The sequence below is a fragment of the Sciurus vulgaris genome, assembly GCF_902686455.1.
Source record: "Sciurus vulgaris genome assembly, chromosome: 7".
NCBI lineage: Eukaryota > Metazoa > Chordata > Mammalia > Rodentia > Sciuridae > Sciurus > Sciurus vulgaris.
The window spans coordinates 151638327-151653369 of record NC_136467.1 but is presented as its reverse complement, the minus strand read 5'-3'; the positions used below and the strand labels follow the sequence as shown (position 1 = coordinate 151653369).

The following is a 15043-nucleotide window of genomic DNA, read 5'->3' as shown; positions in this document are numbered from 1 at the left end:
CCTCACCTCTCACCTCCCCACAGACCAGTGAAAATCCACCAACGTCTACAGAACCAATTGCTGTGCATGACTCCTAACAATTACCAGTTTTCCTTATGTTTCTAAGGAAATCCCCAGAAAAAAGATGTACAGAAAAATGAGCGAGACAGTGGCTTTCTTTAACTGAATGCTAGCCTGAATCACTGACATTCAGCTGGTGGAGATACAGAGTAAACATCATCACTAGCAGGTAACGACAACGCCAGCGACTTCAAAAGTGCTGTTTCTAGTCAGTGGTTTCTCAAGCTCCAGGGCCCATAATAGGCAGAACCACTTTCTGACCGCTTACAAAACAGCAGCTTCCGAGAAGATGGAACTCTGTCAACCAAAAAGTGCACTCTCCCAAAATTTCCCCTCTTCCACCTACACTATTATTTTTAATTTTCTAAAACAATGGCAGTAGTCACAGAATTAAGGCTAAGATACTATCTGCCCCTTTCAAAGTCAGCAGGGGAGACAGCCGCAGTTGCCAAAAAGGGTTTGCTAATGAAGTTGGCCCTTAGCGCTGGAGAGCCCACACCACGAGGCAGATCTGAATTAGTTTAGGAATGTCCGAGCTGGAAGTCAGGAACTCTGGAAGCAAGTGTATCATCTCCTACAACAGTCAGAGATTTCATGTACACCGTGAACAAGTGTATGAATCTTATATAAACACACATATGATGTATCCTTTAAAAATATAATTATTCCACGTAAGGGTATTCCTAAATACCCTTGAATTACAGTGGAGTTATATACTGGTAAACTCATCAGACCTTGAAAACACTGTGAATTTAAAATGCAGTCAATGCGTCTACCTACGGAGCCCCTGCCTCAGTAGCACAGCACACAGCACAGGGTCAGGTCTCCTGTCATGGCTGCGGGGCTCCTGAGGAGCTGCGGCTCACTGAGGCTGCCCCGCATCACCCGACAGGATCCTCCCACAGACTGCTACCTCAGGGAAAGATAGTCCAAGCACAGTTCTTAGGGAATGTGTGTCACTTCCACACACTCCATTCCTCAGGAGTCAAAACTCCTGAGGGAATTGTCTGAATACCGTCAAGTTAAAACAGCTCAGAAGTACAGCAGGCACTCTTGCCCAAGGCCCTGGGTTCAGTCCCTGACACATGCAAACGTAGATGTGCGCACGCATGTAAATCATATCCAGAGAAGTCTACCACACTCACACTCTTCTTCCCACCTTAGCCCAGCTGTTCTTGAGATCTTAGAGTCTGCTTGCTTTTTGGCTTTTTTAGGCACAGATACGTGGCCCACTTACCAGACAGTGAATCAGAATCTGTAAGAACATAAACAAGGCACATGCGTATTTGCACTATTATTATATGCCTGAGACATTATATGCTTGAATTTTTGTGATGATACCAGAAACAACACTTGTTTCCTGCGAATTAATGGTTAATGCTCATCTGCTAGTAAACTAAAACTATACTTCCAAAAAAGGGCCACCATATGGGAAGTAATCTGTAGCAAAGACTTATCTAGGGGTTAACCCAAAGATCTGACTAGACCATATGCTAACTATACCACCCAAAAGGCCTGAATAATGGACCTTAAAATATGGCCTGAAAGTACAGGAGTATCAGCGAGAGCTATTGTTTCTGCTTCCTCAGTGGCTCTAGAGACTGACGTCTGCCAAGGTGCAATCTCACAGGAAACACTGGTCGGAGCTAATTCTATAGCATATAACAGGTACCCTATTTTGGCGCCTGGGATAAAAGGTATTGTTCTAACACTGGTCAAAACATCCTGAGAAAAGGGGGAAAAAACCAAACTTATATTTCAAGGGTGTTGGAAGTATAAAGCTAAATTCAGATAAATACCTAACTGTGTGGGAAAAATAACTGAAAGTGTTTGGGTCAAATAATGGTCTAATTACATCATAAAGACCAATGGGGCACTTACATTGAAATGGGAAAGTACTACCTAAGCACTTACCCAACTGCCCTCCATTTTTACATCAACAAATGTTCTGAATGTGAGGCTACACGTCTGTGAGCAGAATTCAAATCCTTGTCTCCAGTGTTTGAGATTATTACCTAAAGCAAGGCCCAAGACAAACGCCATTTACCAGGGAGGTGCATGAGGGAGTGAGCAGGCCTCTGCTGAGCAGCACCCCTGGCTGGGAGGCCGATTCTCAAAGGTCACTGACGAGAAGTTTCTCCCGCAGGCCTCTGCTGCCCGGTGTGTCCTGTGTCCTCTCCCTGAGACCTGACATCCTATTTTCTTGACGGACTGCAAGGCTCTCTATCAATTCTGTAATAGCTCTTTCTTCACTAGCATGGGGGAAGTGGTCAAAACTACCCCATTAAATGTACAATTCGATCCTTTACAAAGAACCACAGATTCTCAGAAATAGCAACAGAATGCTTGCCTAGCATGGCTGAGGGCCTGGGTTCCATCCCCAATGCCCCCATCAATTAAAATAAAAAACCCCAAAAAACTCAAAAGGAACACTAATGGTAACATCTTCGAGATGAGCAATATGTCTGTTGAGGGAAACTTCCTTACCAGGAACTGGTGGGCCCCGTGGGGTTTAACCTAGAGAAACCATCCTGGCAAAAGTGACTCACCAGAAAGCCCTGGCTTCCAGAGATCTCTTTCTTTCCAATTGCAACGCCATTCAGTGCATCATGGGAGAGCTCTGGATTAAGTGGTTTCTCTATATGATTACCTCACTGGGCTGCCAGCTTTGTTTTTTTTTGTTTTTTTTTTTTTTTTTTTTTTAATATTTTCAGTTACAGATGGACATGATATCTTTTTTTTGCATGTGGTGCTGAGACTCGAACCCGGTGCCTCACACGTGCTATGCAAGCACTCTACCACTGAGCTACAACCCCAGCCTGCGCTTCATGTTTTTAATGGTGTTTTATTTACTCTGAGGTACGGGAAATCGCACCCAGAGCCTCATACATACAAGGCGAGTACTGAGCCACACCACCAGTCCCATGTTTTTTTTAATGATAGCTCTTATACTATCTAAATATATTATATGTTGATAATATGATGACTGAAACTCAGTGTATCATACAGACTTTATAATGCAGCCATCAATTTGATTTACCTAAGGGCTTTTCCTTTACCACTACTAATTCTTTTCATTTTTTTCTTTTTTTAATAATTTTGAGATAGGGTCTCATGATGTTGCCCATGCTGGCCTGGAACTCAGAATCCTCCTGCCTCAGCCTCCTGAATACCTGGAATTATCCCATCGCCAATTCTTGAAGGCATCTACAACTTCGAAACAGTTATCCTAGCAAATCACTAACAAAAAAAGTTCTGTGGAATGGGTAGCCGTTTCATAGGAGTTACACTCTGGTTTCTCTTCCCATCTCCATGGAAGAGTTTGGAGGCTGGAGGGAAAGAAACCCACTGGCATGTTTTCGACAATCTGGAAGAGGCAAGAGAGGAGAAAGGGTATCGCGTGTGGCACCTACAGCTGCCCATTCCTTTTTCCTTCTGAATGCTTTCCATGTACACAAGGCTTTGCCAGCCACCCCCTCCGAAGACATGACAGCAGAGGGTGACAAAGGGAGACGGAAGGCCTGGACAGGAGAGGGGACTTGCTTTCTCTCTACCTTGATTTTCTTCTTTTAGTTCTGTGTGCTGGGAATGGACCAGGGCCTTGCACACTAAGCAGGAGCCTGCCATGGGCTACACTCTTGCCTCTCCTGTCCTCATTTCTAACACCAGTTTCCACCTTCGAAAGGGAGAATCGAATATCAGAACTCTTAACCAATGAGCTAATGCTTAAATTTCATGATTAGCCAAGCATTGTTATGGCCTCACCTAAAACAACTTCAAGTGGACAAAAACGTAAGCATGATGCAAGGTGAAGCCTACTTCTTCTCGTCTAGATTAACATATGCTGAGGCTGAAAGCAGAGAAGGGCAAAAGCACACCTCGAGAGCTCAGCCTTCTTGGCCTTTCTAAGCCCAAATTGCTAAGTCTGGCCATTTGGACCCCAGTTGGGTTCAAACAGAAGTCATCCACACACGAGGTAAATGAAGAAGTCCAGCTTAGGTCTGTGAGAGCAAAAGCTGGCAAAGCTGGAGCCTCACAGGAGACGAGACTGGCACGCAGAGCCAGCCAGCCCCTCCACACAGCTGTCCCCAAGCACCCGCAGGAAAGCACGGCCCCACCCAATAAGGCAGGCCAAACTGCGAAGCAGCCCAGGTCCAACAGCAGAGGCTGAGGAAGGGCAAGGGCCTCGTAACAAGGCCTCGGGACACCAGGGGAGCCTGCTCGCTCTCCAAGAAACCTCCAGGATCAGAAAGGATGGCCGGCAAGGTCTTTGGCTACTCTTCCTGCAAAAGGAACTGACCACAAGCCAACCCACCGGTAGTCCACAACCTGGTTTAAAGGGAGTTTGCCCAGATCACACACAGCGTTTCAGTCAGTGGTTCTTGTTTTATTTTTTGCAGTGCTAGGGATGGAACCGAGGGCTTCTCACATGCAAGGCAGGTGCTCTACCACCGAGTTGCACCCCAGTCCTGATTTTTATACTGGACAGTGCACATCAGATGCTCTGGGAGGACAGATCAAAGCCCAGACAGCAGCAACTTAGGAGCTCTGAGGTGACATTCAAAACTCTGCCATACACTGCTTTACGACAGCCTGTGGTCTCTGCTGGTCAGCCTGTGTTCATTCCAAGGGGAGCTGCAGATCCCAAACGGGTGGTCCTTCGAAAGGGCACCTGAGATGTGGCATGGAGGCCAAGGAAAGAGAACAGGTTCTCGGTTCTACCACATGCGCTAAGAAATGGTAAAAGCGTCCTGCCAGCAACAGAAGTGCTCAGCATGCCTGGATTATGAAAAAAATGACCAATGTGGGTTGTTTTCTATTATCCTTCTTTACTTACTTTTAATTTTTGTGGTGCTGAGGATGGGGGACCCAGGGGCTCATGGACACTAAGCAGGTGCTCTATCACTGAGCTACACCTCCAGTCACATTATCTTCCTCTTAAAAATGGGCATTTTTAGACAGGCACATGGTGCACATCTGTAATCCCAGTGACTCAGGAGGCTAAGGCAGGAGGATCACAATTTCAAGGTCAGCCTCTGCAACACAGTGAGAACCTCTGCTACTTAGCGATACCTTATGTCAAAACAGAAAGAGCTGGGGATGTAGTTCATTGGCAAAGTGTCCCTGGATTCAATCCCTGGTTTTGGGGGGCGGGGGTCATGCAATCGTCCTGCACTGGCCTCACCATTATGACTGGACATACCTGTCATTCTTCACCACTATGAACAGACACATACATGTTATTTTTCACCATTAGTTGCAAGAACATGAAGAGATATATCAGACTAGGGAGTGTAAACTGTGTATCACCCAGAGATCCTGGTCTAGGCACCAGATGAGACTGAGTTTCCCTGTTTGGGGAGGGAGTGGTAGCGAGGGCCTTTCCTTTAAGGGTAAGCTTTAGTTAAGGACATGTGTAGGAGGAACAGTGTGTGGTTGCTTGGGAGCTAAAGGTTAAGTGCATGTTCTTAGGTTCCTGCTCAGGAATTATCTCTGAGCGCTGGTTTTGTCCAGGAATCAACTCTTCTCTCCCGCAGTCTAGAAAGCTCGAGAGAAATGAACCTGGCACCAGTTCTGGACTAAAGCATGCTTTTCCTTTTCCAGTAAATGGTGAATTCAGGAACTCAGACCAAGTCAACCAGCATGCAACATTCTCATGGAAACTGGAATTTGCTCAGAAATGCAGGGACAAAATTCCTATCAACAAAATGATTCTGGAGAAAACACTGCTTTAGGCTCAAAACGGAGCCCCTTCCATTTAGAGACTGTGACAAGTCTGCACTCAGGAAGAGTCGACCCTTCGACTGTAAGCCCGGAGAGCTATCACCACAGAAGCCACAGAAAAATGCAGCCAAGTCGCTGGGTTAGGTGCAGCTCTTGACCTCAAGTTACACCGGTCATTGCATCTCATTATCAGATCATCTGTGATCTGCAGCTGAACATATGAACTAAATAAGCAACATACTTACTAAATCCACTGAGCATCTCCAAGAACCATCTAACCCGTGCTTGCTGCAATAATTTCACGTGCATCTTAACCTCAATGGTTTTCTTGGCATATGAAATCTATGTACCAACATTAAGAAATGCCTTGTATCAGGTCATATGAGATTTACAAGATGAACAGAGTATTCTTGTCCTCAAACTAGAAAAGCATTATGATAGGTATGACCCAGAGACTATAAAATGTACTCTGCAGGGAACAGGTTAGGCTTCCTGAATTCTGGGGTTTACTATGACTCAAGAATCATAAGAAGAAAATCAGACAAAGGACCCCAAAATGAAATTATTCTAGTTCAACCTTCTGGCTTTACAAATAAGAAATAAAGACCCAGTGATTCGCCGATTAGAAGATTTTATTTCCTAAAACGCAGTTGCATACTCCACACCAACCTGTCTTCCATGGCAAAGACAAGGTTGAGATGTGCCCCAGTCCCACCCAACAGTGATTCTCAACAGAAGACAGGAGAAGGAGGGGGCAGCAGATGGTGGTGGCGCGTTCCCAATGCTGGCGGGAAAACAGTTTCTTTTATTGCAGCCTTATTACTTCAGGGGTTCTGTGTGATTTTCTGTTAGTTTGTATCAGTTTTTAAATTTGGTCCCAAAATATATGATTCTAAATTTCATTTATTAAAATAAAAGTGAAACAAGTCTCTGGAAACAAAGCTTCATAAACGGAATACTGAACAGTATCTCAGATTACTGTTTTCAACTTCATATAATCTCTGTCAAGTGCTTCAAAGATCATGGCACTCTTTTCTGTAACTGGGTCACCTATGTTTGGAGAAAGAGAAAAGGGAGTCACACCTCTATTAATTTTTGTTGATAATCAAAAATTCAAGGTTTAGGTTAAAAAAAATCTTCAGTTATAATAATAGCATTGGTAGGTAATAATCCATTTAAAGTAAGCAAACCTCCATAAAAACCCACTTTCTGGATCTAGTTCATTCTCATATTCATGCTGAAAATCACTGGCTGAGGTCCATGAAGGCACACAGTAGTGTTTTCAGGCCTGTCTTCTACGGGTCTCAGAAAGAAAGCGTGTCAGGGTCAATCTGTACCATACTCTCAGTACAGGACCTCGGATAAAATACTTGATGTTACATTTTGCTTTCTTATCTCAGTCTTCAGGAGACTTCAAACACAGTAGTGTTTTCAAGATTCTTCCTGTACACAATATTCTACCTGAGCCCAGGGTGAGGGTCACCCATATGACCACAGTCGAAGAGCAAGGCCAGGCGTCTCACCCACCCAAGGACATCCGGTGAAACGAGGAAGCGAGCAGAAGGCCTAACGTAACTGGCATCTGTAGCACTCACTGCATTAAGTACGCAGGAAGCAAATGAATCGCCAAGGACTACATTCTGGAAGAGCAGATTCCTTTCAGGCTTTGCTGGCGCGTACTGACGGACTCTCAAGAAAACTGGACAAAACAAAATGCAGAAGACGCTGGGAAAGCCAAGGGTACAGCTCCTATAGCAAAGAGCCGCACAGCTCCTCCAAGAGCAAAGAGCTGAATTCCCAGATGCTCCAGCAATTCCACTCCTGGGCACAGGCACAGCAGTGGAAGCAGGGACTTAGCGAACTGCACAGATCATGCGCAGTAGCAGTTGGAGATGCTGCCTGGGAGAGGCGCCCACAAACACAATGTGGTGCATACACACAGTTAACAGTGTCTGGCCTTAAAAATAGAATTTGACACATGCCACACCCTGGGTGAATCTTGAGGACATTATGTGAAGTGGGACAGTCAGTCACAAAAAAACACTAAATGATTTCACTCTTGAGGTACCAAGAACAGTCCATCTCAGAGATGGGAAGCAGAATGGTGGGTAAGGGACCGAGTTTCACGAGAACAGTTTCAGGTTGAGAAAACGAGAAGGTCTCAGAGATGGTTATATCACAGTAAGAACGCAGTTAATGCTTCTGAGCTAGACACTAAAAACAGTAAAAATGGTCAACTTTATATACTGCCTATTTTACACAATTAAAAAGAAAAAGTAAAAGACTCGTTTCTGACATCACATCATAAAAACTTCACAAGGAAAAGAAAATTCTATAAACACTTCAAGAGTTCACTGATCACCTAAAGATCATCAATGAACCCCAAGTTATAAATGCCTGCTAAATTTCAACACCAATATGATGAAAGAGGAAATGTAGTTCTTTTTATAAAATTAGCTCTCTGTTATTCCTGTAATGACTGCCAACTAAATCCCATGCCTAAATATAATAAAAGTTTATTGAAACAGCAGAAATTGTTCTTCCTACTTCGAGGTTGTCTTTCCCACACTGAAAGAGAGCAAGAGCGACTCCTCATTTGCTGTTGGTGTTTTGTCACTGTTTTCAGACAGAACAAGAGGTCCGCTGCCCACACACCAATTCTCAGCATCAACACCCAGCTTCTTATGCAATTTTAAGTTCTGTTGGCAACTTGAACACATTTTTTCCAACCACAAACAAAACTTCTTTTGATACTCTAAGTGAAGGTTCAAGGAAATGTTTTCAATAAAAAGACTATATAAAAAAATAATGTGGACAAGTATCAACAGTCTTAGGAAACTATACGTGGCAACTCGTGAAACTTCAGTTCTAGATGTAAGTCAGGCAAAACTTGGTAGCTCCTCACCTGAATCACCTATCCTTGTGTCTTCAACCAGAAACTTCACAAATGATAAAAGAACTCAAAGGTCCCAAATGTTTAAAAAAAGAAAAAGGCAAGAGCACATTACTTAGTATTCCAAGCAATTCCACAATTTCATGACTTCTTCAAAAATATTTAAAAAACTACTTTGCCATAGTCCTTGATAATAAAAGTATTTAGCTTTCATTGATCATTTCTTAGAGTTGTAGAAAACTGACTTCTGAAGATGAGAAGTTTAAAAAAGCTTAAAACCTCATAAATACTTTTAATATCTCGTAAAGATGTTTTGTTGCTAAAAACCCATCTGTAGCACTAGAAAACCACAAAGACGAACAACAGAAGTTGTCGAGACAGTGCAGCCAGGGTCTGCTGGAAGCACTTTACACCTGCGAATCAACCCATTAAGTCCTGAGTTTTCAATTCTACAAGCAGTTCAATGAAATTGCCACAGCTGCATTCAAATAGCTTGGAAATCATAATGTTGAACTTTATTATATAATTTATAATCATTAATGATATTAATGACATCATCAATGTCAAAGAATATTATCACTAATCGTTCACCTACTACTTCTCTCAAAAGAATAGAACCACGAAGACAAAGATTTGTTTCAAAGTTACCATCAATGATATGCTTTTTGCTCGATTTAAGATTTGCAGCGATTCCATAAATGGAAAGAGGGACATAATGGGTTAAGTTAATCCTGAAATCCAGCCTATAGGGTAGGTACTAATAACATTTCCTGTTTCATAGAAATGAAACTAAAGCATGGAGACAAAAAATAATTGGAGAAATATCACACATATCAGACACCTGGCTAAGTAGGACGCCCAGACAGTCAGACTGCGCCACCCGAGCTCTGAACCGTGGCACACGCCAGCCGCAGGATCCACTGGGGAATAGGCGACGCTGATAACACCTAACAAGCTCTGTAATTACGAGCTCTGGGAAGTATTTCAGCTGTCTTTTTGATCATACTATGGTTGGGTGTATTGTCTGCTTTGTAACTGTGAGCCACTGTACTGCAAGAGTATAATTCACAGGATTTAACATTAATGAAATCTAGATTTTCTCGGTACTGTTCAAAATCAAGGAGAAGGGATCCTTTAAAATTTTTTTGCTAATTTTGCCATCAATATACAAATACAAAAATAAAGCCAAGGAGTCTAGTATTACACACAGCAAAGGAATAAACATATCAACTCTGGAGAGAATGAAAAGGGCAGGTGACCAATCAGACCTTACATGAACGTATAGTCAACATTTTCAACATATTAGCCTCAAGACATTGAAGTATAGGTAAATTGTCCAAAATAATTGGAGGTTTGGAGGAAGGACAGAGCTGATGTAAGTCTGACTCACAGGCATCTCACAGCAAAACAAAAACCACCAGACATTTATCTCTTAAAAACAAAGGACAATGAGTCTGGCACCAGCCTGCAAAGCAAGAAATACCATGTGCAAGTCAGACACTCGTGTGCCATTTAAAAATAAGAAGGGGAGATAGGCACGTGATGAGAGATGACTTCTGAGTCTGACCTTCTATGAAGTACACAATTCCATTTATAACTTCCCAAAGTATTTCAAAACATCTGAAAATAGTAAGTTTCACAAGACAAGCAAGAAAATAAAAACTGGGATGACCCTAAGTAAGCCAGAGGATAAAATACAGTGCAGTAAGAAGTCACTATGTTTAGGGAGACAAAAACCTAAGACACTGGTCACACTGGCTGTATTGTTTTGAGTGAGTTCCCCTCCTCCCTGCATGAACAAGAACTCTAAAAAGCCAAAATTCTCTCCCTAAGCCTCCCAGGTGAGCATTGACTCTACTTAAAAAAAACCTTTCCCCCAACTCCACCTTCTATCTCAAAGTAGACCGAGGGTAGACACATCCACGTAACATGAACACCACTTGAAGATGACAACATGAAACAATTACTGCAGCAAGAACACATCTTCTGGAACTAAATTCAGGTCCTATCTGTGCATGAAGAGAAAGAAGCTAAAGTCCCTCAAATGTAATATAGTCATCTCCCCAAAACGACCCAATTTTAAAAAAATAGAATGGAGAGGAGACACAAGTCCAACAACAACAAAAAAATACCATAAAAATAAAGATTGCAGTGGGGTTGGGGGCCTGTCTATAGAGCCTGCCCATATTAGGAATTTGGCAATATTTCATTGTTAGAACTAATCATCATTGAGGCTTACTTAGTATCTGTAAACTGGAACCATTTAAGATTCATTAATCACATTTGCATTGTCAGCAACAGTTTTAAAGTATTTACTGTAAATAGAGCCTGTCACTAAGGGATGTGCTTTCATGTCACACACAGTGCCAAGAGGACAAGCAGTGCTTTAGGAGTTCATCAGAGCTGTTTGAACACAGGATGTGACACGATATCACTACTTACAACTGAAGTGCTAAACAAAGCAAGACCCCACCGAAGTTTCTAGACACTCTCCACTTCGGGGTGTTCTTGTTTGAGACCAGCAGTCCCTCTCACAGACCTGCACGCACCCGCCTTTGGAGCAGACCTGCTGTTTGGCTCTCTGTGTCGCCTCTCACTGGCATCCCCGGCTGGGAACCCTGCAGGCTCAACACAACTCAGTTGAAAACCTCAGGCTTGCCCAATCAGGCTTCAAGTGACCTTGTCAATTAACTCATGTTCGACGCACGCTTACTGAACATATGAAGTGTGTTTGCTGAATACAAAAGTGAAAGAGCACACCTCGCTCTTCCATTACTTACCACACACAGGCCACTGCAGTAGACAGGCGCTTCAGAGCAGAAGTGACCAACGGCATTCCTTCCCCATGGCATTAATAAAACCCACCATTCTAGCATGTGCCTCTTGACAACGAGCTGTCGGGGGGCTCCACAGTCCCACCTCCTGGAATCCATGCCTCTGCAGTCCCTCCTGAGTGTGTGGCAGAGCTCTACCTTCTAACCAGCAACATGTGGCCAAGGTGACGCTAGGCTGCTTGGGCGGCACGTGCTATAGGACTGTAGCTTCCTGCACTGAGGGAGCTCGCCTTTGCTGGCTGTGAAGATGTCACCGTCACGGCGTAAGCTACCACCTGTTCAGGCACCATCCCAAGGAGCTGAGGGAGGCCTATGGCTGACGGCAACCAGAAACAGAGGCCCTCGAGCCAACAGTCAGCGAGGACGCGCCTAGCAAACATGAAAAGTGGAAACGCCTCCTGCTCCAGCCAAGACCGCAGCTGAGACCCCAGCCCTCAGACACACTGCCTGCAGACTGGCAAAAGGCCCGAGGCTGTGCGCAGACTCCCCACTTCAGGCGTGGGGAAGTGTGTTTCAAGAGCCATGTTTGGGGGAATATCGCCATTCACTGGTAAAACCCACCACAGTGGCTTTCAGACCTGTTACGTCTTCTACTTCAATGATCACCTGAGGGTCCTAACAGGACTCCTTGCAGAGCCCAAGCGGCTTCACACACATTAAGCCTCGCTGCAGGCCAGCATACCCATGGCAGGTGAGAGAGGAGCAACAGGTAGGCAGGGCTCCACGAGTCCCGCCCACACCGCACCCACGGGAGGGCAGCCACACAGATGACCTGCAACTCGCAGGCATCGCGGTGGCCAGCCACAAAAATGATCTAAAGCACCATTTTCTAAATTGTAAGTTGTGGTAGGCATTTCATTATTTGACATTAAAACAGACTAGAAAATATCAGAGTGCACCTTTGGAGACACTTGCTGTATTGATACAGCTCAATTCTATAACTACTAAGGGCTCTTTGGCACTGCATCATCAATTGGAAGGAGGCAAAGAACCCAAGAACTCGTAGTCATGTGTAGGAAAACATGACAGGACCACAGGAAGAGCCACCAAAGGAAGAAAGAACCCTAACCAGATCCAGGAGAGCATCGTGCAGGGCATTTCAGACCGGCCCTGAGTAACAGAGCCATGTCAAGGAGTGACACAGTCTCCAGCAGTCAACAGCCAGCTGCATGTGCACTGTGAGAGACAGAGGGAAAGGAGCAGAGGGGACAGAAAAGGAGACTGTGAGCCTGCACATCTGCCAGCTGTTCATCTGGCTGTCGAGGAGGCCAGACACAGGCTGACGAGTATCCATTTCACTTACTAAAGATCCACAGCCAACGCTTAAACACACTGCATCCAAGAACAGGATGCTGTTTGCCATGTGGCCTGGTGGCCGAGTTCTGGGACTCCCTGTGAGAAGCAACCCAGGGCTGGCTTACATCATCACAGGTTAAGATCATGGGAAGTGGGGTCATGGCTGAATGGGACCCAAGACACTCAGAGATATTTCAATCTGGCCAAGCGCATGGACAGCCTCCTTTTCGATTCTGCCTCTTCACATTTGGCAAATAAACCAACATGGTGAAAATAAGTCAGCATTAATTCATAACCAAATATATTCTTGTTGCTCAAAATTTGCTTCCATCAACATTACTTCATTAGAACTTTTCAAAAAGCACTCTGACCTATACTATAAAATACATTACACAAACTCAGCTCTGTGCCAGGGGCTAGCACACCTTCCCTTAAAGTAATAGATCAAGTTTTAAGGGCCCTAAGTCTCTCTTATAATACCCACCAAAGGAGGGAAAATGCCTTTCTTTACAGAAACAATCAGCGGGAAGGGTTTGGCAGGGCCATACACTGGTGACCTCCAATCTCTGTTTTCTTCCACTGATTTACTTCACATAAGAGTAAAATACAACCCTTCTCCGCACACTGGTCTTTTCATGATTTGATTCTGTTGGGCTTCTTGAAGCGTGTACAGTATGCCAGGGACCAAGTTAAGTTCATTACCTCCAGTGTAATAGAGTAACTTTTGGAAATGAATGAAGAACACAGGAAAGAGTCCTGTCTGCTGTCTTCAAGTCAAATGCAACCTCTTCTCACCTTGACCATAAGCACACAAGCCACTCATTTAGCAAACACTTCCCAAGCCCACCCTGCACCAGGGTGCCGCACACATCACAGAACAAGACAGAAGAACCAGATCACAGGTGCTTACATTCTGGTGAGTGACAATGTTCACAACAACAAACCTAGTAAGTCAGTGAGTGGCACATGGAAGGGCTTTTGTGGAAAAGAGAAGAGAAAGCAGGCTTGCGGTGCCAGGGAAGGATGGAAGGGAATTTTAAATGGTGGAGGGAGGTCAGGTTCGGGGGCTGGGAAGACTGCTCCTGAGGACAGGCCTCCAGAGGGGCGCTGACACTGGGGTGGGCTTCCCCCAGGCCCGTGGGCTGCAGCAACTGGCCTGCTCTTGCTCCTTCCATTCCGATTCTGTCCCTAGATGGTCTCCACACAGCAGTCATGTCCATTGGGTCCCACCCATCCTGGCTCACAATCAAACCCACCAGAGCATCTCACTGGGACCCTACCCACCCTCCACTCCCGTTCAGACTGGCTTCCCTCAGTGCCTGCACCCAGAGGCTTCCTTGCTGTGCCATGCCAGGCACCTCCACTCCCAGGACAGTACCAACACCACCAATTTTGTGGACATCTGGAGGGACACACACAAAGGCTCGTCAGTTGGATGAGTAGGTGGCAGGATGCAATCTAAAGCTTCAAGCAGAGTGGCTCCCCGGCACTGCCATCTTTACAGGTGACTTTCCCTCCCTTGAACCAAGGCATATAAGCACTTGGCTCCAACATGCTGTCACCATTCCAACCAGAAATTGGCACAGATGCTACTGTGTCAGGGTCGTAGCCAATTTTCTTAACGTAGGTGCTGACTTCCTTGACGATTTCCTCATATCTCTTCTGACTGTAGGGTGGCTCAGTGGAATCCACTTTGTTAACACCAACAATATGATGTATCACACCAGTGGGTAAGCCAGAAGGGCGTGCTCACGGGTCTGCCCATTCTTGGCGATACCAGCTTCAGATTCACCAGACCAGCAGCAACAATCAGGATGGCACAGTCAGCCTGAGAGGTGCCTGTAATCCTGTTTTGATAAATTCTCTGTGTCCTGGGGCATCAATGATAGTCACGTAATACTTGCAGTTCTCAAATTTCCACAGGGAGATTCAATGGTGACACCAGGCTCACGCTCAGCTTTCAGTTTATCCAAGACCCAGGCATACTTGAAGGAGCCCTTTCTCATCTTAGCAGCTTCCTTCTCAAATTTTTCAATGGTTTTTGCTGATCCCACCACATTTGTAGATCAGATGGCCGGTAGGGGTGGACGTGCTTGAATCCGTGTGTCCAACAACAATGGGATTGATAGAGTCTTTTCCTCTCTCATTTTGGCTGTGATAGCGGTGGTTTTCACAATACCTGTAAGCTGGCGCCAAGCCCATTGTGAAAAAGCTCACTGATACTTTTGGATATCTC

At 44.8% G+C, this 15043-nt stretch overlaps 1 protein-coding gene and 1 long non-coding RNA gene across 2 annotated transcripts in view; both read right to left on the bottom strand.

Annotated features, from left to right (window-relative positions):
• CDKAL1 (CDKAL1 threonylcarbamoyladenosine tRNA methylthiotransferase) overlaps positions 1-15043 on the bottom strand; it is a 629759-nt gene that overhangs the window by 329003 nt on the left and 285713 nt on the right. The gene's annotated exons all lie outside the window — the stretch shown is intronic.
• On the bottom strand, positions 3129-14844 carry LOC306666089. Its single transcript, XR_013765183.1, has 2 exons — positions 14186-14844; positions 3129-6834 (listed from the first exon to the last, which is right to left on the bottom strand). It is a non-coding gene; the product is annotated as an uncharacterized lncRNA (long non-coding RNA).